General features: G+C 49.3%; 1 long non-coding RNA gene across 1 annotated transcript; it reads left to right on the top strand.

The window, feature by feature from the left end:
- Positions 1-27,509, top strand: LOC138247268 (uncharacterized). The gene is made up of 3 exons (XR_011194396.1): positions 1-129; positions 4,650-4,773; positions 26,967-27,509. It is a non-coding gene; the product is annotated as an uncharacterized lncRNA (long non-coding RNA).
- Positions 27,510-27,836: the final 327 nt, after the last annotated feature.

Consider the following 27,836-nt stretch of genomic DNA (forward strand, 5'->3'; position numbering starts at 1 on the left):
CCTCTCCAATGTCCCTGACTTGAGAGGAAATGGCCCGGAGTTTCCAAACGGATATAAAAGGCCTCGCTGGGTGCCACAACTGCACCTGTGGAGAGAGGCGTGCAGACAGACAGCGCAGATGAGGCCTAGGTAAGTAGGGGAAGCCGATCCCAACAATGAGCTAGGACCAGCAAAAAGCCCAGCCAGTGCATTACAGCCCTGCCTTTTAAGCAGGCCCACTGGAAATATGCCGCAGGGGATGGCCAAATTATGTGGCAGGGTTGAGTAAATTACGCGGCAAGAAAATGTAAATTATGAGGCCTAATGCTGCACATTCGTGACAGTATTACTTCATTATTTAGTCATTTTACACCTGTTAACACTGTCTGTGTATTGGTTTCATCGCATTAGCATCAGTTTAATACCCAAATGTTGCAAAAGCTTCAGAAAGCTGACCAGTCCAGTCTTCTAAAGGGTAGTCCACTGCGCCGTGTTGCAGAATTTTTAGTAACATTTGAACAGTTTGAGGTAGATTTTTTTATTAAAACCTGCAGGTTGTGCAGCAGATGATGGATTATGTGGCAAATGCGCCAAATCTACAATAATGTGAAAAATGCCGCGGCAGCACTATCGCATGTTTCCATTGGTCCTGCCTGTAATGTCCTCTATACAGGGTTTACACACAGCTGTGCTAATGAACATCACTGAGATATGGGAGAGTCAGAGGCCCCTCTTCACATTTTGCGGGGGGCGGAGGGCTTCATTTTGCGTTGCGCCACTGGCTGCACCACAGTCATTTCCTGCAGTAATCTCTTCTAAAGCAGTGCAGGAACCCAAGCTTAACCTGGCGCGCTTTATAGCAGTTCAATATTGCGACCTACCAACAGGTATTCGAGTGCACCTCAGTCCTGCAGCACGCTTTGCTAACTTTGAACTGGGTCTCTCCCACTGTTCCTACAAAGCACCACCGTCCTGCGGCATCCTCTGTGATTGCAGAGGTTGGATACATTCACGGTTCTGACAATGCACTACAGTCCTGCAGCGCCCTCTCATGTCGCAGAAATAGGATACACACACAGCTCTGGCAACGCAAGGTCAATCTGAGTTGAAGTGTATCTCCGTCATTATTTACTTCATAAATGGAGCTGCTGTGGGAGCTTCTGAGAACTTTGACCTCAATGACCCAGCAGCATAGGGACTCCAGTCACGCCACATGGATATAACCACCTGGTGGACGAGATTTGTTGGGCAAACACTCCTCCTTCAACCCCATCCTTCTAAGGAAATATTTTTAAAAAATAACATTTACCTCATGCCTTACTCACATCTGCCTGAAGACTAGTTAAGCAGCCCGGTTTTTCGCTGTTCTGTCAGAGCAGCGAAAAAATAAACTTGTTTTCACTGCTCTGACATTAGAGAAGGGAATAAGCAGGGTTTGAAACCTATGTTCTTCTCATAGACAACAAATTAAACTTATTTGCATGGAAGGCTCCCCTGCAATGAGTAGTAGACATTTTTGTTGCTGCAGCTTCACAAAGTACTCCAGTCTTCAACACAATGATCAAACAAAAGCTGTATAAAGTCAAAGCATTAATATCTTGGATTAACGTATTTTTAGAACTCCAAGTGTAAATCAGAGCTCAACGCATGTCCGGCAGGAATTCCATTCGATAGCAGAAGTACTCCAATCTAAAATATGCAACAAAAAAAATCATAAGCAAGACACTACACATAGCATATCAAAAATGATGTCAACGCAATTTGAAAATTACCGGAAATTCAATGTGCATCATTCCAAGAACATAACCATTTTCATGTTCGCAACAATAGAGTTTCCCATGTTATGAGATTCATGGCCTCAGCCATTTTACTAATCATTTTATTTTGTCAGCTGATAAACGGTAACTTGATTTCTTTGCTTTAGCCACTTTGTAGTTGGACATAAAAAGAACTCTAATCCAGTAAATCATTAAAACCGCTTGGTATAATTGTGCAGCTGGCCTCCTAGGCATCCATGTGTTCTTGCAGTTATTACAATTCTTTGCTTCTGAACTCTTTCCAAATTCTGAAATTGCTTCTTGTAGGAAGGGGCACAGCTTGGTCATTAAGGGGCTTATTTATGGGGAACTGGCGTAGGACAACGCCACAAGTCTTCTTGCTTTGCTGCCCTATGCCAATGTGAAAGGGCAGGAATACAGAGTATTTATGTAGTATGGTGCATTTCTGTCCTTTCCCCAGTGCTGGTGCACAATTGGCTGTCTAGCACCAACACAAGCACCCTTGCAACATTGTGCAAGGGTGTCTGCGTTGCATGCAGGATTGATTTGGTGCAAAAAGGGGCACCACACTGTAAACAAACAAACCAGAGAGGCATTTTCCAGAATGCAGCACACAAATATTTCTCCTTGTTATGCCTCCCCTGGGGAGGCATAAGGTTGTGGCGCATGCCTAGTTTTACATGATTAGATAAATCTGGGACAGTGTCAAAATCCGTGGGTGTTGCATGGGAAAACCCAAAGCAACACCCATGGAACGCCTCCCTGGCTCAGAGTAAGGCACCGCAGAGAATTGCTCTGCTTTGTCTTACTCCATAATCTATGAGGCCATGCAGAGCCCCTCAAAGTGGCTTTGCGTGGCCTCATGGATATGGTTCAGAAATGTTTGCCGCTTGAGCGTTAGAAAAAGTGACACTCCAGCAGCACAAGCCTCTCATAAATAAGCCCCCAACATTGGGGGCTGTGAGCTTCATATTTCCCGACAATCACTCTGGCATATATTGTTAAAATACATTATACAGCAAGCAGGGTGTGTGTGTGTATTTTTGTCAGTGTGTGCACGCAAAACTAGACCTTCCACGTGAAATCTGTCAGGTACCTCACCATATCCAACTGAAAGCACCTGTATCCAACTAGTCATCGGAAAATACATTTATTAGGGGGTGGTAACACCCCAAATACCCTTGCCTACATATATCACCTACATGGGGGCCATTTGAGTATAGGCAGCATGAATGGCCTTGCCTACTTATAAAAGCTGCATGGACGTTAGACAGAGGCTACATGAAGTCTCATGTGTTTTGTGTCTGCACTTGATGCAAATGCAGGATACCTATACTAAAAGGAGAAGCCTGACACTCATCATTGGCAAAGGATGGGAGAGAGGAGGGAAAAGATAGTGGGTAAGAAATCCAAATAGTGAAGTGTAACTCGATGTTAGGACAGGCAAAATTAGACCTACAAGTAATAGAAGATAGCAGTTTTGATCAGCTCTTCAGGGCCCTTTAAGGTATTTCGTATGATCACGGTGCACTAAGCTGGTTACTAAACAGGGTTGTCTATTCTAAAAAAATATTCTGTTTAGAGTCATGAGTAGGCGTAGGCTGGATAGGGAGATGGCCAATAGGTTTGTTGGGATGGGCTTCATTACAATCATCCCTTACATTATTGTTATTATGAGATGTCAAAAAGCAGTCATATCATGTAGTTAGTTCGGATCTGCAGTGTTGAATAAGTTAGAGTCCTCTTGTGGCCAGCGTTGCAAATCTTCAGTTTTTTAAACCCTGTCCAAATGATGATGGGTGATTTATTTCCACTGAATGGTACAGTACTGGGTGCTATCCATGATATGTGGTTGATCTGTTTTATATGAGTGCAATAGGACCAAAAAGTGTAAGGGCATTATTGTGCAGCCTGTTTGTACTACAATCGGCTGCCGACCCCTGAATGTTACAGTCTGCAGGGCATATATAAGAAAAGTGGCACACAGTGCAGCGCCACTTTTCTTGCACCCTTCAGTGCCCCCCCTAACACCACCATGTCTGCGCCATCTTTAAAATACGGTGCACCATGGCGGTAGTTGGGGGACTAGCATCAGGATTTTTGAGGCTAGTCCGCAGCTTTGCAGGATTAGCACAAAAAATATTGACGCTAATCCTGCCAAGCTCATTGAGGCCTATTGTAATCAATGGTGTGCCTCCTTTTAATGCCTGCTCTGAGCCCCCTTTGCATACATTATGCCTGGTAAAGGCATAGTGTAGCGCAAAGGGTTACAAAGTGGTGCAATGCATGCACTGTGCCACTTTGTAAACATGGCGTGGGGATTTTGGCCTTGTTGGGCAACATTAGCGTAAAAAAACGATGCTCATGCGGTGCAAGGAGATGCTAGGGGCTCTTAAATATGCCCCTTAGTGATGACGGAAAGCATTATGTATCAATTAGCATTGCTCTGCAGACACAGGTCAACCCTGCATAATTTACGAAGCTAGGAGTACATGTTTTGATTGAGCAGAAATTGAATGCTTCCACAAAAAGTGCTTTCCACTCATCACAACTATAAACATTTTATTTATCCAGCTCCCTAAGTTTGAATTTGTAGGGGCACACGCATAGATAAGTAGATAATTTATGTTGTTTTTCTCTGGCAGAAGCACAGATGGCAGGAGGGCAGTCATTAACCTATATGGATGTTGAACTCTGGCTTGGCATTGCAATTGTCACCTAGCCTTTTAACCTACACCAATATAATTCCACGTTTCTTTGCTTCCACACAAATATATATTCATGCCCATGCTATTTACTTCATACTACCATACAACATTTTTAAAGGCAGACTTATTGACACTGTCAATGCTTGTTGGAGTTTAAATACACATTCCTCTGTTTACTGTACAGTATGCAAGTTGGAGATTAACTCCTGGAGACAGAGGCCCTGTCACGAAGTCAAATCTGTAACTTGGCCAATTTGGATTTTCTGAATACAGGAGGCCACAAGTTCATCCCGCGTGAAGATCAACAGGTAAAAGCAACGTCCGTATTTATGTTTCTGTGTATGTATGTTGGAGGGAGTCTGTGTGTGGGTGCAGTCTCGACAGTGCAGTGTGTGTGTGTGTGTGTGTTTTATGTGTGAGAGAGAGAGTGAGAAACTGAGAGTTAGAGAGAGAGCAAGACACTGTTTTGTGGTAAATTGTGTCTGTGTGTGGTCTATGTAAATGTGAATGTGTTGTGTCATTGTGTTTATTAATGCACATGTGTGTGTAGTGCTGTGTGGCATGTACTGTGTGTGCATTTTCTAATGTAATTTGTAGTGTATGGTGCCAGTGTGTGCATGTCATTGCGAGGTTCTGCTGTGTGCGATTTGTGTCTGTGTGGTATGTATGTGGATATGCTCGGTGTGTTTTTTGTGTACTTTATATACATGTTATGCAGATCATCTGGTTATGCAGTGCAACTTAACCTTTCAGATGTTTTATTGTGCATGTTCATTGTGTATTGTTTGTCATTAAAATGAACAAACTTTTCAACTGATTCAGTACATTAATGTATACAGTTCAGTGCACATGCAGATATAAAAAAAATCCACTGTTAACTTACAACTATGTTAACACTAGGTATACATTTATTAAATAACACTTCCTAATCCAAAATACAAGTTGTGTCTTTCTTTTGTCCTGTGTTAAACCTCGAGCAAATACTCTAATCTTAAAACCAATGGTTCAGAGTTAATTTAACCTGTGAATCACAATTATATAATGGAGGGCAAACAGATGGAAAGGAGAGGGTAGACATTTCCAATCCTGCTTCATATGTTTTTTGATAAATAGTCATGAAACATATACACGTTTGTCTCCAATTACAAACCTTCTAGAAACATCATTCTGCTACAATATACTGTTTAATTATTTCAAAAGGGCTCCTCATCGATACAATCCATTTCTTGCCAAATTTAAAAATGTACACAATATTGACAATCATCCTGCCCAATATCTCTATTTTCCTGTATCATATTAGTGGGACTCAACGGCTCTATATATGTTATTACAAAAAAACCTTTACAGAAACACCTCAACACTTTGATTCCTTGGGTTAGACCTACCTCTTTGATTCTGCTGCCAGTAGTTCCACAGCCAGGCAAACAGAAGAAGGGATAGAGGGCATCAGTAAAATGCTGCAGCGCTGTTTAGTCAGATGTCTGGCACGTGCTGTGACGGATGAATGTAACAATTGTATCCAACCTTCACCAAAGGTGTATTCCTTCACCAAAACCCTTGTGCTGCAAACCCAGATTGTCCAGTCCATAGTACCGAATGCCTTTTCCGTATCTGTCAAAGCCACGACTGCATCTATCATTCTGTCCATGATGTGATGGAGACGTTGTATATTTGAGGAAGTGCGTCTACCAGGTACAAACGTGTTTTGGCGGTGTGCGTGGAACAAGCATGGCAAGACCAACAAGATTCCTGCGCTAGAATTTCCCAAAATGTTGCAGCCTAGTTTGATCATAGAAATGGGTGTTGATTCCACTTCCCGGTGTTATTCCGTCCCATCTATTACAAAAGCACTTGGGTGTGTTTTTTTTCATTTTAAAGACCGATCCAACACGGACTTGTAGCTAAAAAGAAACAAATGCGCGTAATTTTATTGTAGATGCTACAAAATGATTCGGTTGTCTGCGTCAAATGCTTTTTTTTGCCATGCTGCAAAGCGTTTCCGAACCATGCTGCACAACATTGGGGATGTTGTGTAACAGGACTAAACACCATATTGCAAAGCCAGTATGTCGAAATTACGGACATATTGGGTTGACCAGTGCTTGTTTATTCTAAGCTGTTTCTGGATTCCTTTAAGCCAACAGGATAGGCCTTGCTTAACCAAGGGAGCTTGGACAGTTGGATTCAGAGGTTCCCAGTATGGTTCAGCCCCTGTGAAGTCATGCTCTCAATTGCTGCTGAGGGCTGCTTGGAAAATGAAGGGTCTATTCCTTGGATTTCACAGGTGACAATCGCAGACATACCTATTTGGGAAAGAGTGGCGAAACCACCGGCAAGGTTCTTCGCCTGTACCAGCAATGCTTACGTAACTTTTGTTTTGCATCCTACCCCTTCTGATCCTATGCCACCCTGCACATCAACAGATCATCGAAATTGCTCTCTTTACTGTCAGCGGCACTGGAGGTGCTCGTCCTCTCTCTTGACTTTTGAGTGCTCAGTTTGTAAAATAATATGTGCTGGCATCCCAACTTTTTATCAGAATCCCAATGTCAGACAACTGCGTGTTAGAGTTGGTAAGTACCAGGCTGTCTAGTGATGATTGAAATCTACCTCATACCTCTTTCATCCACTACTCTGCACTCCATTCCCCTTTGTCTTCCCTCTTTTCAGGTTCTGTTTCATTTCTTCATTCTCACTTTTCCCGTTTTCCGTCGGTAACTCCTCCTTTACGCCCTTTCTTCCTTCCTCTCTCATTTTCTTTGTCAAAGTCCAATAATGGAAATATAAGTTCCAGTCTCTAAAAAAGAGTGGCGGTGGGCCACACCTGCAACCACCGCCTCAAATGAGGCACTGTGGTCGGATGCTCCATAGAGCTGACCATGGCAGCTAGTGTCCTCAGCAGAGATGGCAGCCCAGCACACAGTCCTGTGCCGTGGCCTTTCTATGCAGCAGCCCACAACACACCAAAGACTTTCATTTATTGCTTTATTTATTTTCAAATAATCTTTATTGATGTTTCAAAATTATTACCAGCATGATTGAGTCGTCGGCAATATAAGCATGCTATGCAATTCATCCATAAAATCTGAACAACTTGAAGAACACCCCACTCCCCATCTTCTCCTGAGAAAATATCTTGCAAAAATACAAAGTGTCATAGAACATCTGTTGGTACAGTGGAACTTCACTAAACAGTACTAGTGTGTGTCCGATCATGTCAGCATTACAGTCTTTAAGGTCTGTCAACATGGTTGCCCATGCCACGAGGCCATATGCAAATGGATCATCTGCGCGTATATGCTTCATTCGAATGTCTTCTGCTATGGCCCACTTTATAATTTCCCTAAGCCAGGCTGAGTACGGGGGGTGAGGGTTAGGGTTCAACCATTATATTGCTATGTGATACTTCGCAAATGTCAAACCCAACCCAAGGAACTTCATACTGAGTTTTTTATTTGATGGAGAAGGGAGGAGGCCTAGAAGTATGTGCTTCATGACAGGTGGTATAGTCCTGCCCATAGCCTTATGAAATCAGCTAACCATCATAGCAAATCAGCTATAAGTAGCAATGAGAGAAGAAAGAGAACAAATAGTTCATAACAGGAAACACAAGTAAGTCAACATAAAAGTGTGCAATGATCCACGCTTTAAACCAAGTATCTATCAATCCCTTTTTAAATGTGTATGCACAAGAGATTGTGCCAAGGGCTAACGAGAGGGAGTTCCAAAGCCTTGTTGCAGTACCAGAGAATGCCTGTGTCATGTAGTGTTCTTGCCTAAAAGTTGGATGTTTGGGAAGGAGCGATTCAGCATGTCTTAATCCTCACTGAGCTCCAGAGATTTTTAGTTTTTCAACAAGTAGGAGGGTGTGTAGATGTGCAGGGTTTTACGAGTAATGCTTGAGGTCTTAAATTGGGCTATTGTATCTCTGCAGGGTGCAGAGTATGGAAGAGAAGTGGTTGAATTTCTTGTGGCTTGTCACAAAGCCAACAGTAAAGTAGAGCACTGTTCTCATAGGAGCTAGATGCACTTTAGGGATACAAGAGAGAATTGAGTTACCACAATATAGCCTGGGAAAAAACAGTGCATGGAAGACAGTTTTAAGTCATGCTCAGGAATGAATGGCTGAGGCTCTAAAGCAGTGTTATCTGGTGACGTGCAATTTTGGCCCTGGCTGAGATTTGCTTGTAGGGGTCTAGATGGTTGTCAAGGATAAAGCCCAACAATTTGGCATTCTTTTCAGTGGCCAGATTGCAGTTTAGGAGAGAGAAGGATTCTAGCCACTCTGGTATCGGAAGGTTGGATTTTTTTGAGAGATTATTAGAAATTCATTTGTAGTTGGATTGAGTTTTAAGTGGTGGTTGGACATAATTTTGGAACCTGTTTAAGGTGAAGGAGAGAAGAAAGATGTCATCAGGGGATAAAATATTCAGGTACGTCTCACTATCATAGTGACGATAAAGAATTAGGGGGTCATTCTGACCTCGGCGGTAAAATGCCCTTACCGCCGGTCATAAGACCGCCATAACACCGCCGCGGCCGCGGTCAACCGCCACGGTCATTCTGACCCACAACGGCCAAACCTCCAAAAATCCGTCCTCCACTGCAGCCCGCCACATCGGCGGGCAGCGATAAACTGGAGATGACCAAACCTCCACCGTCACGCCAACAGAAATACGCCCATGCCATTACGACCCACGAATCCACACGGCGGTCATTCAAACGCGGTATTCCATTGGCGGTACACACCGCCGCGGTCAGAATACACACACATCACCAAAACACAGCCACATTGGACAATTTGAAATACACACACCTGATACACATACACACACCACTCCCACACAATCAACCAACTATAAAACACACACCCACATCACCCACAAACCCCTGCGACCATAATTACTGAGAGAAGGAGAGAGAGACACAGCAGACAATCCATAGCAAGACACACTGAGGCACACTACACCATCACACACACCACATAGTAGCACAAAGGACCACACACCAACATACTCATCATCACATACACCACCCCACACCTCACCCACACCACCCCATGGCACCCCAAAGGCACCCACGCTTTTCGGACCAAGAACTCCGGGTCATGGTGGAGAAAATCCTAAGAGTGGAACCCCAGCTCTTCGGCTCGCAGGTGCAGCACACCAGTATAGCCAGGAAGGCGGAGCTATGGCAGCGGATCGTGGACAGGGTCAACGCGGTGGGACAGCATCCCAGGAATAGGGAGGACATCCGCAAAAGATGGAACGACCTACGGAGGAAGGTCCGATCGATGGTCTCCAGGCACAACATCGCGGTCCAGAAGACTGGCGGCGGACCCCCACCCACCCCTCCCGAATTTACATCGTGGGAGCAAGAGGTCTTGACCATCCTGCATCCTCAGGGCCTCGCTGGAGTAGCCGGAGGAATGGACTCTGGTAAGTCCCATCTCAACTACTATATCCCCCCCACCCCACCAGCATGCCAACCCACACCCCCACCCTCACCCCCAACCCCCCAGCACATATCCTCCCTGACAATGTCTCACCAGCACAACCCACCCATCCCAACACCAACTCCTGCATGCCAACACAAATCATGGGCACCCATCACCTATGCATGACCACTGCACTAACCCCTCCCCCCCACTAAAAACCCTCACAACACCTCCCTCAAGGGAATGCCTGCACTGGGGAACAAGGGCACCCATAACACGCACGCTATTGCACACACAGAAACAATAACCAAACTCTCTTACCCCATGCTGGACCCGAACGACAACACACCAGCCAGGAGGGTCCAGAAGTGTCCATCCCACCACCGGAACAGGCCCACACTGAGGATAGCAGCTCTGTCGACAGTGAACCTGATGACCAGCCCGGACCATCGGGGACCTCTGGGCAGTCGGTTCCCCTCAGGCAGCTACAGGCCACACCAGACCCGACCCCCTCTGCCGACACCAGCACAGCTCCCACCCAGCGGGCCCATGCCTCTGTCTCTAGGACAGCTCAATCAGCGGTGTGTCCGCCACTACAGGGCACCCAGGCTAACCCAACACCCCAACAACAACAGGGACCTGGGGGCAGTGGGAGCGGGCACACCGGCCAGGGGACAGAGGCCGGGGGAAACCGGGCAGCTCGGAGGGCTGCTGTGCGACAGGGGGGGGAGGAGAGGCCCAGGGAACCCACTCTCCAAGAGGCCCTCACCACCATCATGGCAGCCTACCACCACTCCCAAGAAACGATGGCGACGGTACTGGCCAGGTTCACTGAGATCCAGGCACAGCAGGAAGAACGCTACATGGGGTTCAGGGAGGAGCTGAGAATCATCGGGACCGCAATGGGGACCATCGTCCTGGCCCTCCACAGGATAGAGGACGCGTTGCGGGACCATGGTGCACCACACAGGGCCCCTGTCACTAGGCCGGACCAGGAACAGCCTACCACCTCCGTCGGCGCTAGTGGACAGGAGGTCCCAACACCTCGACAGCCCCCCAGAACCCCACCTCCTGCTGAAGAACAACCACCCCGTAAGAGGAACCTGAGACCAAAGAAAAAGACAGAGTAGGATGTCAAGACCCCCGCCAGCAGGACATACCCCCTGAACTCTTCCCACTGTCCCACATTGCCACCCTGTCCAACCATGAACTGCCTATGCTCCATCCTTCCCCAGGCAAAAGAACAATGCACCTGTGAGACTGAGAACTGGACTCTGCCATGGATATTCCTCCACCCCCACCCATCACCCTTAGAATCACATGTACCGATATCTGGCACTGTAAATAAATCACATTTTGCACAATAATCTGTTTTGAGTCATGCTGTCTTATTAACAAATGTATTACATATTACTGTTCAATTTCTGTTCTGTCAATTAGTCATGACAACATACCAATGTCAATACGCTGTATTTCATGGGCGAACCAAGCAGAAGTCAGGTACTGAGTCAGACAGCACTGAGAAGGGAAGGGAAAGGCAAAAATTACTGAAAAACATCTGTGGGGAACTACAGAAAGTACAGATGCAGGAGGCTAGAAGCAATTGGGAAATGGCGTGGGTGATTCTTACCTGGGTGTCACTGGAAATACTGTTGTATCACTCTATCCCTATTGTCTGTGTCGTCCTCTGAGTCTTCCTCCTCTTCACTCTCCACAGGCTCCACGGCTTTTACAACACCACCATCTGGACCATCCTCCTGCAGGAAAGGCACCTGGCGTCGCAAAGCCAGGTTGTGAAGCATACAGCAGGCCACGATGATATGGCACACCTTCTTTGGTGAGTACATTAGGGATCCACCAGTCATATGCAGGCACCTAAACCTGGCCTTCAGGAGTCCAAAGGTTCGCTCAATCACCCTCCTAGTACGCCCATGGGCCTCATTGTAGCGTTCCTCTGCCCTTGTCCGGGGATTCCTTACTGGGGTCAGTAGCCACGGCAGGTTGGGGTAACCAGAGTCACCTATTAGCCACACACGTTGTCTCTGTAGCTGCTCCATCACATAGGGGATGCTGCTATTTCGCATCACATACGCGTCATGCACTGACCCTGGGAACTTGGCATTTACATGGGAGATGTACTGGTCAGCCAAACAGACCACCTGGACATTCATCGAATGATAATTTTTTCTGTTTCGGAACACCTGCTCATCGTCTTTTGGGGGTACCAAAGCCACATGGGTCCCATCAATGGCACCAATGATGTTGGGGATGTGTCCAAGGGCATAGAAATCACCCTTCACTGTAGGCAAGTCACCCTCCTCGGGGAAAATGATGTAGCTCCGCATGAGTTTCATCAGGGCAGACAACACTCTGCTCAAAATCTTAGAAAACATAGGCTGAGACATTCCAGATGACATGGCCACTGTGGTCTGGAATGACCCACTGGCCAAAAAATGGAGGACTGACAAAACCTGCACCAGAGGGGGAATCCCTGTGGGTTGGCGGATGGGGGACATCAGGGCTGGCTCCAGCTGGGCACACAGTTCATGGATAGTGGCACAGTCAAGTCTGTATCGAAGTATTATATGGCGTTCTTCCATTGTCGACAGGTCCACCAGCGGTCGGTACACGCGAGGATTCCTCCTTCTCATCGCAAGTCCCAGCGGACGGTGCCTAGGAAGGACAACATGGAGCACAGAGTCAGCCAAAACACAGGTACGTACAGACAGCTTGCACAGTTAAAGAATGGCAATGGGTTGAAAGGCGTGTATGTGTGGCAATGCAAGGCCTAGGCCTGTGTGTCGCAGTCAAAATTAAGCCATGTGGGCCCTTGAAATGGCGGCTGCCTGACCTGTGAAGTGGGACAATGGGATGTGAGGTCAATGCGCTGGCGGGGACACCGTGGCGGTAGGCGGTCGCAGACCGCGGCGCAAAGCCGCATTGGTTAACATTGAAGCCTATGGGTTTCAGGAGCCAATAACGAAGTGCGCCGGCGGTCGCGGTACGCACCGCCGCGGTACGCACCGCCGCGGACGTGACCGCCATTTTCTATCTGCTTAATCACTCGAGACCTGATCATCCACAGGAGAGGACCTATACTGCAAGTGCTGCTGTGACCTCGGTCTGGAAGATACAATGGCTGCTGCGACTGGGGAAAGGGCCCCTGCCTTCACGTCTGAAGAGTTGGACAAGCTCGTGGATGGGGTCCTCCCCCAGTATGCGCTACTCTACGGTCCTCCAGACCAACAAGTGAGTACACCGGGTGCTAATGGAATGGGCTATGCCTGTGTGGATTGGGGTGGATGTAAGTTGGTGGGGTGGGGGGCGAATGAGGAGTGCAACGCCCGACAGATGAGAGCATGTGCCATATGGCAAAGTGGGTGGGGGGGGGCCAATTACATCTAACATGCAGGTCATTGATGAGTTCCTCCTTTCCACCCTGTACATGTCTAATAGGTCAGCGCCCATCAGAAGATCGACATTTGGCGTGCCATCGCCAAGGAAGTCCGGACCTTGGGGGTCCACAACAGACGGGGCACCCACTGCCGCAAGAGGTGGGAGGACATCCGCCGCGGAACAAGGAAGACGGCAGAAACACTGCTGGGGATGGCCTCCCAACCTAGGAGGGGTGCCAGTCGCACCATGACCCCCCTGATGTCCCGGATCCTGGCGGTGGCCTACCCTGAATTGGATGGGCGCTTTAAGACATCACAGCAGACACAAGGGGGTGAGTATCAGCACATTCTCCTATCTTTCTGCGCAGTGGAGGCGTCTGGGTGGGGGAGGAGGGCTGTGGGTGACATTAGGCCAGGGCGCTTTCTGTAGTGTAGTCCTCTCCCTTAGGCATGGCCCTGTGCCCCCGGCCCCCACCTCGGTAGGGTGACAAGTACAGCCATTGAAGGTCCAGCATCTCCCATGTGCGCGTTTGACGTCTCTTGGCCTGTTGTCTTAGTCAGTAGTACTGAGTAGTGTACCCCGAATGCGCGGCTTAGTGCATTAGGCACCTGTGTCTGTCCTCTCCGCCAACGGTGTTGACATTGCATGCACTCAACCTGGTCTTCTTTTTTCTCCCCCCACCCTTTCTCTTCATCTTCTTGTGCATGTGTGCATTAGCATCATCAGGCGGAGGAGATATGGCATCGGAGCACGAGGGAGCTGCAGGACACAAGGCCCCGGTGGGCCCAGGAACAGACACCGAGGGCACCAGTGATCCGGAGGGCGAGGGGAGCACCACGACGGGGACCGCTGGTGAGAGCAGCGAAAGCGACACGTCCTCGGATGGGAGCTCCCTAGGGGTGGCGGCAACATCCGTGCCCCCCGCCTCTACAGGTACAGCCGCCACCCAGCGCACCAGCCCCGCCCTCCCAGCAGCCCCTCAGTCTTCGCTCCGTGCCGGTTCGCCCAGGAAGGCGCGCGTCTCCTTCGCCCCAGGCACCTCAGCCCCTGCCCCTGTTGCCCCTGCTGCCCTCAGTGCGGAGCTCATTGACCTGGTAAGGACGCTCATTGTTGGGCAGACGACCCTTTTGAATGCCATCCAGGGTGTGCAAAGGGAGGTGCAACAGAGCAATGCGTACCTGGAGGGCATTCATTCGGGTCAGGCTGCCCATCAACGAGCGTTCACTGCTCTGGCCTCAGCACTGACGGCAGCCATTGTCCCTGTTTCCAGCCTCCCTCTTCTGACTGCCTCCAGCCTGTCTCTGTCTCCTGTTCCTCAGCCTATCCCATCCACACCATCAGACCAGCCTGCACACACCTCAACACCCAAGAGCAGCTCATCCAAACACAAGCACCACAGATCCCGCAAACACTCACCCGAGCAACACCCAGATGCAGACATGCCAACAGCCACTGCCACCCCTGTGTCCCCCTCCTCCTCGTCTCCCTCCTGCCTCCCTGTGATGTCTACACTCACACCTGCATGCACCCCAACATCAGCCAGTGCTTCCATCACCACCTCACCCTCCAGTACAGTCCACACTCGTGCAGTCACCACCCCCACTGCCATGTACACGTCCCCTGTGTCCTCTCCCACTGTGTCTGTCACCCCCTCTTCCAAGACACACAAACGCAGGCAGCCACCCACCCAACAGCCATCCACCTCACGACAGCCTACAGCACCAGCACCTTCACCCAATGACAGCACACCTGACTCTCCTACAACCACCTCCTCTACCTCCACTTCCATCTCCACTTCTCCTACCCTTTACCTTGGCCCTAAAAAACTTTTCCTGGCTAACCTTAACCTCTTTCCCCCCGATGACCTCCCCCATCCATCTTCAAAGAGTCCCAAGAGCACCGCAGCCACCACCAGCCCAGCTTCGGGTGTCACTGTTGTGCCTGGGTTCTGGAGCCCACCCTTTGCCAGCAGTGACACATCGAGCTGCAGCAAGGACACGTCCAGCCCCCCCCCCCGGCAAGAGGACCCGCAAAACCAAGGACCGCCGTGCGAGGACCGACAGGGCTGCCCCCAAGGAGCAATGTGCGGCCACTTCACCACCCACACCATCTGGGGGAGGCAAGGGCCCGAGAGCCCTATCAAAGGAGCGGAAGGGCAGCAGGAGCGCGGAGAAGGTGGACCCCACATGCCACATCCCAGCTGGGAAGGAGGACACTAAGGAGGCCAGGAGTCCGTCCCCGAAGGGTCCAGAAACGTCACGGTCCGAGGGCGACTGAGCAGGGAGTCGAGGCCAGGTCTGGCTCCCTTGACCTGCTGGATGAGCACCGCTGAACAGGGCCCGCGGTGCAGAAGAGCACCGCTGAACAGGGCCCCGCCGTGGAGAAGAGCACCGCTGAACAGGGCCCGCGGTGCAGAAGAGCACCGCTGAACAGGGCCCCGCCGTGGAGATAGGCACCGCTGAACAGGGCCCGCGGTGCAGAAGAGCACCGCTGAACAGGGCCCCGCCGTGGAGATAGGCACCGCTGAACAGGGCCCGCGGTGGAGAAGAGCACCGCTGAACAGGGCCCCACCGTGGAGAAGAGCACCGCTGAACAGGGCCGGCCGTGGAGAAGAGCACCGCTGAACAGGGCCCGCCGTGGAGAAGAGCACCGCTGAACAGGGCCCGCGGTGCGGAAGAGCACCGCTGAACAGGGCCCCGCCGTGGAGATAGGCACCGCTGAACAGGGCCCGCGGTGGAGAAGAGCACCGCTGAACAGGGCCCCGCCGTGGAGATAGGCACCGCTGAACAGGGCCCGCGGTGGAGAAGAGCACCGCTGAACAGGGCCCGCCGTGGAGAAGAGCACCGCTGAACAGGGCCCCGCCGTCTCAAGCACCGCTCCGCTGGGCCCCGCCGTCTCAAGCACCGCTCCGCTGGGCCCTTCTTCTCAAGCACCGCTCCGCTGGGCCCCGCCGTCTCAAGCACTGCTCCGCTGGGCCCTTCTTCTCAAGCACCGCTGCGCTAGGCCCCGCCGTCTCAAGCACCGCTCCGCTGGGCCCTTCTTCTCAAGCACCGCTCCGCTGGGCCCTTCTTCTCAAGCACCGCTCCGCTGGGCCCCGCCGTCTCAAGCACCGCTCCGCTGGGCCCCGCCGTTTCAAGCACCGCTCCGCTGGGCCCCGCCGTCTCAAGCACCGCTCCGCTGGGCCCTTCTTCTCAAGCACCGCTCCGCTGGGCCCCGCCGTCTCAAGCAGCGCTCCGCTGGGCCCTTCTTCTCAAGCACCGCTCCGCTGGGCCCCGCCGTCTCAAGCACCGCTCCGCTGGGCCCTTCTTCTCAAGCACCGCTCCGCTGGGCCCTTCTTCTCAAGCACCGCTCCGCTGGGCCCCGCCGTCTCAAGCACCGCTCCGCTGGGCCCCGCCGTCTCAAGCACCGCTCCGCTGGGCCCCGCCGTCTCAAGCACCGCTCCGCTGGGCCCTTCTTCTCAAGCACCGCTCCGCTGGGCCCCGCCGTCTCAAGCACCGCTCCGCTGGGCCCTTCTTCTCAAGCACCGCTCCGCTGGGCCCTTCTTCTCAAGCACCGCTCCGCTGGGCCCTTCCTCTCAAGCACCGCTCCGCTGGGCACCGCCATCGCAAGCACCGTTTATGGTTCACTGTGCCCACCATGCCTCCTCCTTGACCAGTGGAGACTGTCATCCACCTGATGGACTGTGGCTTTGCACTCCCCAGGATGGTCCAGTGGGCAGCCCACCCACTGTAGAGACATTGAGAGACTGTGGCTTTGCACTCCCCAGGATGGCCCAGTGGGCAGCCCACCCACTGTAGAGACATTGAGAGACTGTGGCTTTGCACTCCCCAGGATGGCCCAGTGGGCAGCCCACCCACTGTAGAGACATTGAGAGACTGTGGCTTTGCACTCCCCAGGATGGCCCAGTGGGCAATCCACCCACTGCAGAGACTTGAGAGACTGTGGCTTTGCACTCCCCAGGATGGTCCAGTGGGCATGGTGGCTCCTCGTGGATCTGGCGTCGTGGACTCATGTGGCTGTGGTGCCCCCCCCTTCCCTTCCCCCTGAGGTGCCTGTAGTTTTTACATCTGATGCCCCTGCAGTGTTCTCTCCAAAGGACTCAGGTCTCCTGTGTGGGCTTTGCCCTTGTTTCTCAAGACTTTGGCCCACGGACATGCTGAAATCGTAGGTTGTGCAGGACTTGGTACTTCAGTTATACACTGATGTGTGTGTCATTAGTTTTGTTGTGGATATCTTTCATGGTTGTACGCTAATTTTCTGGAGCTTTTTGGTACATAAATATTTATTCAAAATATGATTATGTCCTAGCATTTTTCAGGGGTGTTTGGGTGGTGTCACTGTGACTTGGTGCGCTGCATTGGTGAGTACATAGTTGGGGGGGGGGGTCGCATATGTGTGTGGCCGTAACCTTTCGTCCTCCCCCTCCCGTGTGTCGTAGGTGCAGTACTCACCGTTGTCGTCTGCGCCGGACTTCGTACTCGTGGTAGATGAGAAGGTAGACGAGAGCAGGTAGGATGTTTAATTCGGGTTCCATGCTGTCCTCCTTCCTCCTGGAGTGCGTAGTGGTGAGCGTTTTCCCGTCCGTAGTCTGTTTCCGCCGTGTTTTTATCGGCGGTGCTCCCGCCCCGGAAAAGGTGGCGGATTGGTGAGTTGGAATAGTGTGGGCGGTACATTGTCTGCCGCCTGTCTGTTGGCGGTGACCGCCGCGCTGTTTGTTTGTACCGCCGTGGCGGTCGGAGTGTTAAGGTGGCTGTCTGTGTTGGCGGTTCCCGCCAGGCTCAGAATCCCATATTTTTTACCGCCAGCCTGTTGGCGGGTTGGCCGCCGCTTTAACACCGACCGCCAGGGTTAGAATCACCCCCTTAGTGTTGTTTTCAAACTCTTGACAGGACGTTCAAGATATATGTAGGAGGCTGGCCTGATTTGTAGTGGGTACCTTGGGTACTTACACCTTATACCAGGTTCAGTTATCTCTTATTAGTGAAATGTAGTAGTGTTCTAGCAGCTTAGGCTGATAGAGGTAGCTATAGCAGAGCAGCTTAGGCTGAACTAGGAGATATGCAAAGCTCCTGCAATACCACTTATAGTTACACAGTACTTATACACAAGTAAAGCCAATACTCAGTGTTAACAAAAGTAAAGGTATTTATTTGTGTTACACAGTACTAAAAATGTCTTAGAGACAATACTCCTTCTGGAGGTAACTATTATACACAATATATACACTAGACACCAAAATTAGACAAGTAAAAAGTCATAAAACAATGCAAACAGTAGGAAATCTTATAGAATGCAATGGGAGAAAATAGGTCTAGGGGCAACACAAACCATATACTAAGAAAGTGGAATGCGAATCACAAATTCCCCCCTGGACAAATGTAGTGTGTGCAGAATCGCTGGGAGAGTAAGAATACAGTAAAGGTAAGTAAATTACCCCACCCCAGAGCCCTGAGAAGCAGGAGTAAAGTACTGCAAGTTTCCTTAGGACACACTACACCTAATTGTTAGGATTTTGCAGCAGCCAACCAAGTCTGCAAAGAACAACTGCTAGATTATTGAACCTGAAGACCTGCAAAGGAAGGGGACCAAGTCCAGAAGTCTAAAGAGGTTCCAGGAAGGACAGAAACCCCTGCCAACCCAGAAGAGGGTGCAAAAGAAGAGTCCCCGGTTAGTCAAAGACTGCAGGAATGCACCCTAGGAAGATGCCAGCAGGTTCCTGCATGATGCAAAAGATGTCTCACGGCGTGAAGATCGTTACAGACAAGATTTCGTGTTGGAAGTCACAAACAAGCCTTGGCTACGACAAAAGTGCACTTTGCGTCAAAATGACACTGGATGGACCCAGGAGGGACCTCGGGGCCTCAACTCTGTGTGAGGAGGAAGAGGGGGCTCTCAGTACTTTAGAGAGTGCTCTCAGTACTTTAGAGTGGCCTCTGGATGCCAGCCAGCACCCCTAGGAGCCGCAGGACTTGGGTACAAAGGAGGTGCAAAACGCGGTTAATGCAGCACAACAAAAGAAGGTCCCACGCCGCCGGTGAACAGCTCAGCGAGTCGAGCATTGCAGGATGGAGTGCTGGGGACCTGGGCCAGGCTGTGCATGCAGGAATTTTGCAAAGACTGCACAGAGGCCTCAGGAGGCGAAGAAGACGCAGTACACAGGGGTACCGTCGCTTTTGGGGAAAGCAAGGTCTTACCTCCTCCAAATTGTGTCAGCAGGAACCCAGGACAGTCCATGTCGATGATGTCCACCCCCTGTGGCTTTAGGAGCATGCTCGTCACTGTGAGACGAGTCCCAGGGTACGGGGGCCTGCTTGGAGCAGGGGAGTGACTCCCTCACTCCACAGAAGATTTCTTCGGTCCTTCTGGTGCAGGATGAAGACAGAGAGTCCCCAGAGCGTGCACTCCATGGAGACTGTTGCAGTTGCTGATGTGGAGCTGAGGTTGTTGAAGAAAAGTGTCTCTTGTAGACACTTTGTTGCAGTTACAGCATTTCTTGGAGCAGGCTGAGGTTGATCCGAGGTCTGAAGTTGTTGCAGAGGATTCCTGAAAGAAACTTACAAGCAGAATCTGAAGAGAACCCAGAGGAGAGACCCTAAATAGCCCTGAGAGGGGGATTGGCTACCTTATCAGGTGTGGACCTATCAGGTGGTGTCTCTGATGTCACCTGCTGACACTGGCCACTCAGAGCCCTCCAGAGAGCCCCCACACCTCGCAAAGCAAGATGCCCGCAGTCTGGGACACACTGGAGGAGCTCTTGGCACCAACCCTGGGGTTGTGATGGACTTGGGAGTGGTCACTCCCCTTTCCTTTGTCCAGTTTCGCACCAGAGCAGGGGAGAAGGGGTCTCTGAACTGGTGTAGACTGGTTTATGCAAGGAGGGCACCATCTGTGCCCTTCAAAGCATTTCCAGAGGTTGGGGGAGGTTACCCCTCCCCAGCCTGTAACACCTATTTCCAAAGGGAGAGGGTGTAACACCCTGCTCTCAGAGGAAATGCTTTGTTCTGCCTTCCTGGGACTGGGCTGCCCAGACCCCAGGAGGGCAGAACCCTGTCTGTGTGGTGGCAGCAGCTGTAGCTGTAGTGCAAGCCTCAGAGAGCTGGTTTGGCAGTACTGGGGGTCAATGGTGGAGCCCCCAGGATGCATGGAAGTGGCTCCCCAATACCAGATTTGGAATGGGGGACAATTCCATGATCTTAGACATGTTACATGGCCATTTTCGGAGTTACCATTGTGAAGCTACATATAGGTATTGACCTATATGTAGTGCATGCATGTAATGGCATCCCCGCACCCACAAAGTCTGGGGAAATGGCCCTGAAATATGTGGGGGCACCTTTGCTAGTGCAAGGATGCCCTCACACTTAGTAACTTTGCATCTAACCTTCAGCAAGTGAAGGTTAGACATATAGGTGATTTATAAATTACTTAAGTGCAGTGAAAATGGCTGTGAAATAGTGTGTGCACTATTTCACGCAGGCTGCAATGGCAGTCCTGTGTAAAGGTTTGTCTGAGCTCCCTATGGGTGGCAAAATAAATGCTGCAGCCCATATGGATCTCCTGGAACCCCAATGCCCTGGGTACCTAGGTACCATATACTAGGGACTTATAAGGGGGGTCCAGTGTGCCAATTGAAATTGGTAAATGAAGTCACTGGCCTACAGAGACAAATTTAATAGCAGAGAGAACATAAGCACTGAGGTTCTGATGAGCAGAGCCTCAGTGACACAGTTTGGCACTACACAGGCATACACGTTAGGCCACAAACAATGAGCACTGGGGTCCTGGCTAGCAGGATCTCAGTGAGACAGGCAAAACACACTGATATATAGGTTTTTATTTATGAGAACTGGGGTCCTGGCTAGCAGGATCCCAGTGACACAGTAAAAACACACTGACACACACTCACAAACAGGCCAAAATTGGAGGTAACCATGCTAGAAAAAGACTACTTTCTCACAATATATATGAAAGAGGATTGGGGAGAGGGTAGAGCTCTGTGGAACCCCTTGTTTTAAGTTAGTTTTGTCTGAGACAGAGCTCCTTATTTTCACTATTTGTGAACAGTTAGAGAAATATGAGGCAAACCACTTTATGACTGTCTCATCAATGCCCACTGATTCCTTCAGGATGCTAATCAGAGTGTGGCAGTTAATCGTATCAAAGCTTCCAAAAAGTCCAGAAGCACAAGTAGACAGGAGTTCTCAGAGTCGAGGAGGTGGATAGAGTTGTTCACAATGTGAAGAAGGGCTATTTCCGGGGCTGCAATCCTGCCTGAAACCAGACTGGAGGTTATTGGACTGGATGTGGAGCAATAGCTGTTATTCTATACAGCGTTATAATACTTTACCTAAGAAAGGAAGCGTAGAAATTTGATGAACGTTTTTCTGGTCATTGGTGTCGGCATTGGGGTATTTCAGGGTGGGGAAGCTTGGGCAATTTTCAGGCTGTAATGAAAATACCTTGTTTCAGTGAAGAGTCTTCTATGGTTGTCCAATAAGGTAGCAGCATCTTGGCCATTTCCTTGCTCAGTAAGCTAGGCAGAGCATCAGAAGGTGATTGCAAGGTCTGACCTTAGTTATAGTATCAAATAACTCTGACTCAGCAACTGTGTTACAGTGTGTTACAGTGTGATCATGTCACTGGGCTTTGCGGATGAGTGTGCAACCATTTTAGATAATGGATTTTGGTGCCATTGACAGCTCAATAGACTTTACTTTCTATGAAAGGAGAACGCAAATTCTTCACACTTTGATGCTGGTATGGAGGCTGTGCTGGTGTGGGAGTCTGATTGGTTGATGATATTGAAAAGTAGGTTTATGTGAATTTTAGCGGTATCAAACATGGATTTAATATGACTAAATTTAGCTGAGCAATATTCAGTTTGTAGTTTCTCTTTGGCTGCCATTGGAAAAGTAAGATTCGAGGGCGAGGGTCCTTGTCTCCAGATATTCTTAAGATGCATTATATGCCTTCTTTCAGTAAACAGATCCTTCAAGAACTAGTGGAGGAAAGGCTTAGGCTGTTTATTCTAGGCCTGGGCAAAATGTAAATGACACCAGTATAATTCATTTAATTTGGGGAATTTCACTTTATGCATGTAATACAAAATTCCCCAAATTAAGTCATTTCACTATTTTGCATAAATTTGCGTTTTTGTGGTAAAAATGTACTTAGAATGCTGCAATTTATGGGGATTTGTGTAAAATTTGACCATGAATGCACAAGAACAAGAGCTGTTGTTCGCGGTGCTCTTGTCTAAATACATTTTCACACTATAAATTGATGTAAGGATGCATTTCACGCTAGAGTATAGCACGAAATGGCGGCATTCCATTTCACATAATTACACTTGGAGTCGGTTTGCCATAATTTCACAGAAATACTCAAAAGCAAATTACACAAATTTTGCACACCACTAGTTTACTCTTGCATTTCATTGGAGCATATTCATTAATCAGATTACCAATGCACTTCTCGTATTCTTCTATTCCAAAATTAAAGTCCCACTCAAGATCAGGGGTGGGAAGAATACCCTAAACCCTCATAGCCAGGTTATTAAAGTCAGTGGCCCATATTTATGAAAAATGACGCACAACTGAATGAGCTAATGCCATTCCCTAATGCCATCTGTGCACCATATTTAAGAAAAGACACACAATGGTGCTAAAGAATGGCTAGCAGCTCAAAAAAAGACACTAGCCGGTGACAGATGCCGTTAGGGGAGTTAGCGCTAGTGGGTCAAAGATGACGGTAGCCTGATCAGTGGCAAAATATCTGCCACTAGTCAGCCTAGCATCATTTTTTGATGCACAAGCAGCCAAAAAGTGACTCCTGTCTAAGTATAGACAGAAGTCATTACTACAACCCTAATGCCCACCACAGGGGATCAGTGTCCCCAGGACATGCCCAACATACCCAGTGCCAGCCAGGGGGCCCTATGTAAGGGCCCCCCAGTGGCACACCTCACACATACACTTACCTGGAATGTTGTGGTGATGCTGGGGGTTGGTGTGGTTATCTATGTGCCCATTCCATGGTGTTTCCCCATGGAAATGGGCCTTCCAGTTCTTTAACGCCTGGTCTGACCAGGCGTTAAATAATGGCGCTAATCGGGCTTAGCGCCACTCCTAAGGTCCGCCTCCTAAGGTCCGCCTCCTAGGTGCGCGTTGTTTCAGTGTTGGGAGGTAAATGTAGAGCTGGGGGGGGGGGGCTAGTGTCATTTTTAGGAAAGGAACGTCTACCTTGCATCCCATTGTCACACTGAGACACAAGGTGGGTAGGCGCTTCCTAATAATGGCCCTAACTCTGATATTTTGACACTAGACGGGTATATAAATATGGAGTTAAGTTAGCGCCACTTTAGCATCAAAAAAATTATGCTAAAGCAACGCTAACTTTCCATAAATATGGGTCAATATTTTTAGTGTTATAGAATTTTATTTTTTCTCTCTTGAGTTGTCTCAAAGTTTTTTGGTAGGCAATGGATAGCTTGAAAGGAATTTCTATTTAGGCAGTCTGGCGATTCCACAGGAATGGGGTCTTCAGCTGCCAGACATGTGCCCTTGGAGATAATGAGTTCAAGATTAGAGCCTCTGTCATGTCTTAGTTTCTAATAGCTGGGAAGTTCCTTCAATAAACCATTGCAGAGACCACCTTCAGAGCTCTCCACCCAAGGGCACTCTCACCACATAGGCACACTAAAGGCAGAGGGTCAGACCACTGCAATAAAATGGTGCTCGCCTTGGCCGGCACGCGACCGTCATCTTATGAAATTATGCTTGTCTAACTTGGATGCCATTTTGTGAATCTAGGCTTAGCTTCTCCTCCTTGCCTGTCGCTGTACGTCCTTCCGGTTCCCACCTGCTTCTGCAGGCACTCACGTCTCTGAGGATGGCTTCAGGTGTAAGGACCCCCCATTAAACCAGGAGAGTTGGCATTCGAAGGACAGTCAGCAGCGGAGCCGAACCGAAGCAAGCTTCACCTCATCGTGTCTGATCAGTCCTTTGGGTGCTTGTGAAATGTTAGATATTTGTAATCAATCGAATGTCGCTGCATGGAACACCATTTGCCCAGGGAAACGGTTGGTTGTCTCGGGGAATATGTGATTAGGGAGTGCCAGAACGCCAGCTCTTTCCAGACTGCCCTCAGGTGTGCATTACATTCACAGTGTCAAAAGCATTATGATGTTACAAAGTGAAACACTTTGGGGGTTATTCTAACTTTGGAGGAGTGTTAATCCGTCCCAAAAGTGACGGTAAAGTGACGGATATACCACCAGCCGTATTACGAGTTCCATAGGATATAATGGACTCGTAATACGGGTGGTGGTAAATCCGTCACTTTTCCGTCACTTTTGGGACGGATTAACACCTCCTCCAAAGTTAGAATAACCCCCTTTATGTCGAGGGAAGAGGCTGTACTTCTCAGAGCACATGTAGTTAGGGTGAGTCATGGCATGGGCTTCACCCACGCCTACCTTGTATGTGTGTGAAATGGTGGATGTTCCCCTTCGTTAACATGATGGAAAGTGAAGCCCTATATGTCTGGGTAACGAGTTGTGTCTTGTGGGGAACACGAGATTATGGTCCACCAGGCTATGGGCTTTGCGCACGCTGACCTTAGGAACGTGCGATGTGATGAGATGAATGTTACCCAGGGACTCAATAACATATAAAAGAAGTAGCTACATAATAAAACAAGAGTAGAGGCGAGGGAGCCCGTAGATTAACAGGTAGAGCCGAGCCACACCTGATCCAGGGGGTTGGATTGGCTCTCAAAGCCCACGAACGAGCAGACTCATTAAATCTTTAGGCATGTAATCATGCACCAACCATGAAAAAAATAAAATAGTCCCTTCAAAATTTCAAAAAAGTGTACTTCCTTAGCATGCAGAAGTGGTTCACCTACATCAGATTGTCTCGCTGTGTTAAGAGGCACTTGCCAGGTGAACAGGAACTCAGAAGCAAGGCAGTACATGTGCCCTAAATATGGCCTAGGTTCTTATTATAGATGAAGCAACATTATGGGGGTTATTCTAACTTTGGAGGAGTGTTAATCCGTCCCAAAAGTGACGGTAAAGTGACGGATATACCACCAGCCGTATTACGAGTTCCATAGGATATAATTGACTCGTAATACGGCTGGTGGTAAATCCGTCACTTTTCCGTCACTTTTGGGACGGATTAACACCTCCTCCAAAGTTAGAATAACCCCCTATATCCTGTTACATTAATCACAAGACGTTTTTTGCACCGCACATCCTGAAACAAGGAGGCTCGGTGAAATAATATATTTGTCTAGGTTCACCCAGTTGGGTCAAGTGTGAGAAGCCAGAATTGATTCCAGGTTTTTACTGTGCAATTCAGCCAGTAGATAGGTATTTCTTTCTCTCTCTTTTTTTACATCAAATGTCAATGCGTTTATCTTTAATTATTGGCACATGAAGTTAGATTGTGGGTTACAGGAAGTAGCCACATGACAGCTCTGGTCTTTTTGAGGTTGCGAATAAACAAGGACCTTCGGATGAACCACAGCAGGTCTACACAAGAGTACTGTTTTAAAACATATTTCCACATTTATTGAAGTGGTTCAAAGCTGTTACTAGTACCACAGCAGAGAATAACAGACTTTAGAGAATACTGCTTAATGCCCCACAGATTCCATGCTACTATCACTTCACAGAAGGCCACTACTCTGGGTTGGGCAATACCGCACTGATATAGGGGGTCATTCCGACCCTGGCGGTAAAATCCGCCAGGGCCGGGGAGCGCGGATGCACCGCCAACAGGCTGGCGGTGCATCCCTGGGCATTCTGACCGCGGTGGTACAGCCGCGGTCAGAAACGGGAAACCGGCGGTGTACCGCCGGTTTCCCACTGCCCTGGGGAATCCTCCATGGGGATTCCGAACCCCCTTACCGCCATCCTGTTCCTGGCAGTTTTGGCCGCCAGGAACAGGATGGCGGTAAGGGGTGTCGTGAGGCCCCTGGGGGCCCCAGCAGTGCCCATGCCAATGGCATGGGCACTGCAGGGGCCCCCGTAACAGGGCCCCACCAAGATATTCAGTGTCTGCCATGCAGACACTGAAAATCGCGACGGGTGCAACTGCACCCGTCGTACCCCTTCCACTCCGCCGGCTCCATTCGGAGCCGGTATCCTCATGGAAGGGTGTTTCCCGCTGGGCGGGCGGGCGGCCTTCTGTAGGTCGCCCGCCCGCCCAGCGGGAAACCCAGAATACCTGCGGCGGTCTTTTGACCGCGCAGCGGTATTCTGGAGGTACCAGCCAGGCCGGCGGCTTCTGCCGCCGGCCGGGGTCAGAATGACCCCCATAATGATTTAAATCGCCTGTTCACTTATTTACCTTCTGGCCCGTGGGTGGCGCTCTAACACTACATTGATCACTCAGGAAATACAGCACATTGAACGCATCGACTCACTTCTTTTGGCATGTCGGGTACTTGTGGAATAGAGTTTCAAAGCACCCCTGGCATTTTTATGTGATTTACAATTTGTTGTGTGCACCCTATAAATGACCTACTAAATAAAACCGTTATATTTGGGGAATATTTAAAAGTATGCATGACTGTTTAGCATGAACCTACTGTGTTCTGCTGCGGAGCCCTGCAGACACTAGCAAAAAGGAAAAACAAATCTCACTTTTGTGTTTTCAGGAACCATATGATGTCCAACACGATGCTGTACTTTGTGGTGCTTGTGATGCTCGTGGGCTCATCTGTTCGAGTCGTGAACAGCACCGTCACTACGAACGATACAGCCAGCGAAAGCACCGCTTCAACAGACACCGCAGCAGCCTCACCTCCCAGCACAGGCGCTCTGCCCACCGCACTTTCTCCAAGTAGCTCGTCAGCCACTGGAACCGACCTTTCAGCACCAATCAACATCACACCCACAACAGCCAATGGAACTAACAATTCAGCAAATTCCAACACATACACTATCACCGCCTCAAACTCTACAAACAGCACGTCAGCCACAACAACCACTGGAACTACCACTTCAACCACAACAAAGACTACCGTGACAACGAAAAATCAGGCCATCGGCCACAAGGCCTCCCCCTTTATCCTGCTGAGTGCTGTCCTTGCTTTTTGCTTCAGCGGGCGTGTCTAAGCCCCTAGTACTCCTTTAACTGTGCAGATATCTAGTCTAATTTTAATTTTGAATAAACCTTGTTTTGGTCATCTTCAAACAAAGGCCCTTTCTCCCCGTTGTTTGTCTCCTGTTTTTTGACGAGGCCTAAATATTGTTTAAAATCTTGTGTGTCTGCGGGAAAGCGACTTTGCATTGGCTGTTATTGTGTGTGTCCTTAGCTACAGTGAATGAATAAATGAGTATGGGGGTTGATGTACAAAGCCATTGGGCGTCACAACGCCTGTAATTCATAAAAGCACCGGTCTTGCGACCCTGAAATGTTATGTACTAAACCCATTTTGCGACTAATAGGATACCGAATCACAAAATGGGTTTAAAAACCCACTATAAATCGCTATTCTGAAGCGATGTGTGTAAGGTGTCCTTTA

The sequence above is a fragment of the Pleurodeles waltl genome, chromosome 7 (assembly GCF_031143425.1).
Source record: "Pleurodeles waltl isolate 20211129_DDA chromosome 7, aPleWal1.hap1.20221129, whole genome shotgun sequence".
NCBI lineage: Eukaryota > Metazoa > Chordata > Amphibia > Caudata > Salamandridae > Pleurodeles > Pleurodeles waltl.